General features: G+C 46.9%; 1 pseudogene; it reads left to right on the plus strand.

Moving 5' to 3' along the window:
- The first annotated feature begins 437 nt into the window (after nucleotides 1-437).
- Nucleotides 438-3,366, plus strand: part of LOC108297914 — a 5,190-nt pseudogene continuing 2,261 nt past the window's right edge.

The following is a 3,366-nucleotide window of genomic DNA, read 5'->3' on the forward strand; positions in this document are numbered from 1 at the left end:
CATGTTGACCAGGATGGTCTCGATCTCTTGACCTCGTGATCCACCCGCCTCGGCCTCCCAAAGTGCTGGGATTACAGGCTTGAGCCACCGCGCTTGGCCAAACGAAACCCTTTTCATATGTGATTTCTAAGGCTGTAAACCTAAGATTCTTCCATGTGTAATATCTAAAGTGTAAGCCTGTATAAAGGCAGAACCTTCCTTTGTGGGATGAGTGGAATTTGGACAAATTAGTCCTCAGCTCCTGGCTGTAATAAAGGCTTCTTCCTTCCCCATTCGGTGTTCGGGAGCTCTGTTTCTCGAGGTTGCTCCTGCTACAGTTTGAACCCAGCTGACCCCAGACATGTCTGTAGCTACTGGTCTCACCTATCCCCAAGGCGTTCCTCACCTGGCCCCCTTCTTTTTGCCAATAATGTGTCTCCAAGGGTGTTTGGCCCTGGATGGCGCTTATCCTTGGAGGACAGAGGTTTGCTGCTGTCCAGGTTGTTACTGAGCTTCTGCTTCGTGCCTAGCAGTACCTTTCAGGCACTGTCAATAGACAGTCGTTTTAGCTTTATATACTCAGAAGTCAATTATTTCCTCACTGATCCGAGATGCCTCTAATAGTTCAAAGTACCGAGTGTGCATGGATTGATTTCTAGGCTATTTCTATTGCACTGGTCTTTGTTGCTAAAACTTTGTCATTTAAATTTTTCCTTTTGTTTTTACCAACAGTGAATGCGATATTTATGGGATCAAGACTGTACCTGAGGATGATGAGGAAGAGACGTTGGTCGCCAAGGTCTGTGCATTGGACCTGAAGACTCTTCCTTGCAGAAAACCTGAAGTCTCCACTGGGGTCAAGTAGGAAAACTATTTTGCAAGTACAGTGAACAGGGAGGTGATGTGCTCTCTAGAGTTAAAAAAAAAACCTGATCCGTGCAGGCTTTCCCCATAAGCAGCATTCCAAGGTGTGGAAATGGTGCGTGGACCAGGAAGTTCAAGGCCAACACTGGGCCTGGACACTTCCACACGTTGCTGTAGAAGGTGCTGGAGAAACAGAACCCGGCCTCCAGGCAGATTGAGCTGGATTTGCTGCGAACTCTGCCCAATAACAAACATGACTCTGCCCCACCTCGGAAGGCATACAGAAATTATGCGGCGTCCTCCTCACCTTCTCCTGGCGGAATCCAGATATCAGGTACTGCCAAGACCTAAACAGGTGGGTGTGCGGCGTAAAATGTTCCCATTTGCCATTAGGCAACTTGTAGGCCCTGGTGCTGCTGGGCAGCTCCCTCCCTTCTCAGTTGGCCAAGAAAAATCAATATTTTAAGGGAAAAAGTAGTTGCAGCAAGCCAGTGTTCACGACACAATATCCCCATTTCTAGAAGTACAGAGAAACAACATGCTTTCAGAAAGTTTTAAGAAAACAAAAGTTAAGTTCATTTGAAACACTTGGAGTCTCATTTTTTCTGTTTGCCCTCGTCACACTCAGGTTTTGGTCAGAAGTTGGATTTTTTTAGTTAATAATGCACGGAGTGGAAATTGGTGGTCATCCCTAGTTTATACAGTATACAGGATCTTTTTCTGAATCAAGAAGTTTCCCCAAACAATTATTCAATCGATTGAAACTTAGCCCCTGATGGACTTAAACTTGTCTCCTTTTCAACTAGAATATTGAACAGGTCTTGCATACTTTCATAGGCAGAGGATGCTGAAAAGCCTCTCACGTTTTCTTCATGATCCAGGCTCATCCTCCTGAGCTGTGCAGGGATGGGATGAGGCCTCGGGAGGACTCAGGTCTGCTCCCCATGAAGCTCTTCCCATCACTGCACTTGGCTCTGACTGCTTCTTACCTGGCTGGCAAGCTTTCTGCTTATGCTGTCCTTACAGTTCATTTATATTCCTCTCTGAGTAATGAAAGTAAGTAACCATGTTTTTATCCATATTTATTTTTTATTTTTTATTTATTTTTTTTTTTGAGACGGAGTTTCGCTCATGTTACCCAGGCTGGAGTGCAATGGCGCGATCTCAGCTCACCGCAACCTCCGCCTCCTGGGTTCAGGCAATTCTCCTGCCTCAGCCTCCCGTGTAGCTGGGATTACAGGCACGCGCCACCATGCCCAGCTAATTTTTTGTAGTTTTAGTAGAGACGGGGTTTCGCCATGTTGACCAGGATGGTCTCGATCTCTTGACCACGTGATCCACCCGCCTCGGCCTCCCAAAGTGCTGGGATTACAGGCGTGAGCCACTGCGCCCGGCCTTTATCCATATTTCTAACCAAGCTTATTAGAAATATGGATAAAAACATGCACACGAATGTTCAGTGCAGCACTGCTTACAATAGCAAAGACCTGGAATCAACCCAAACAGCCATCAATGATAGATTTGACAGGGACAATGTGGCACATATACACCATGGAATACTATGCAGCCATCAAAAATGATGAGTTCTTGTCCTTTGTAGGGACATGGATGAAACTGGAAACCGTCATTCTCAGCAAACTGACACAAGAACAGAAAATCAAACACTGCATGTTCTCACTCATAGGCGGGTGTTGAATAATGAGAACACATGGACACAGGGAGGGGAGCATCACACACTGGGGTCTGTTGGGGGGAAATAGGGGAGGGACAGCGGGGGATGGGGGGTTGGGGGGGATAACATGGGGAGAAATACCAGATATAGGTGAAGGGGAGGAAGGCAGCAAATCACGCTGCCATGTGTGTACCTATGCAACAATCTTACATGTTCTTCACATGTACCCCAAAACCTAAAATGCAATAAAATAAAATAAGAAATATGGATAAAAGTTGAGTGTGGTGGCTCACACCTGTAATCCCAACACTTTGGGAGGCCAAAGGCAAAAGGATTGCTTGAGTCCAGGAGTTTGAAACTAGCCTGGGCAACATGGTGAAACCCCATCCCTCCAAAAAATACAAAAAATTGGCCAGGCCCTGTGGCTCACACCTAGTAATCCCAGAAGCACTTTGGGAGGCCGAGACAGGCAGATCACCTGAGGTCAGGAGCTCGAGACCAGCCTGACCAGTATGGTGAAACCCCATCTCCATTAGAAATATAAAAATTAGCCAGACGTGGTGGCACACACCTGTAATCCCAGCTGTTCAGAAGGCTGAGGTGGGAGAATTGCTTGAACCCAGGAGGCAGATGTTGCAGGGAGCTGAGATCACACCACTCCACTCCAACCTGAACGACAGAGCGAGACTCCATCTCAAAAAAAAAAAAAATTAGCTGGGTGTGGTAGCTTGTACCTGTAGTCTCAGCTACACAGGAGGTTGAGGCAGGAGGATCACTTGAACCCAGGAGGTTGAGGCCGCAGTGAGCCATGATTACACCACCAAACTCCAGCCTTGGTGACAGAGTGAGAC

The sequence above is a fragment of the Cebus imitator genome, unplaced genomic scaffold, assembly GCF_001604975.1.
Source record: "Cebus imitator isolate Cc_AM_T3 unplaced genomic scaffold, Cebus_imitator-1.0 Scaffold860, whole genome shotgun sequence".
NCBI classification, from domain to species: domain Eukaryota; kingdom Metazoa; phylum Chordata; class Mammalia; order Primates; family Cebidae; genus Cebus; species Cebus imitator.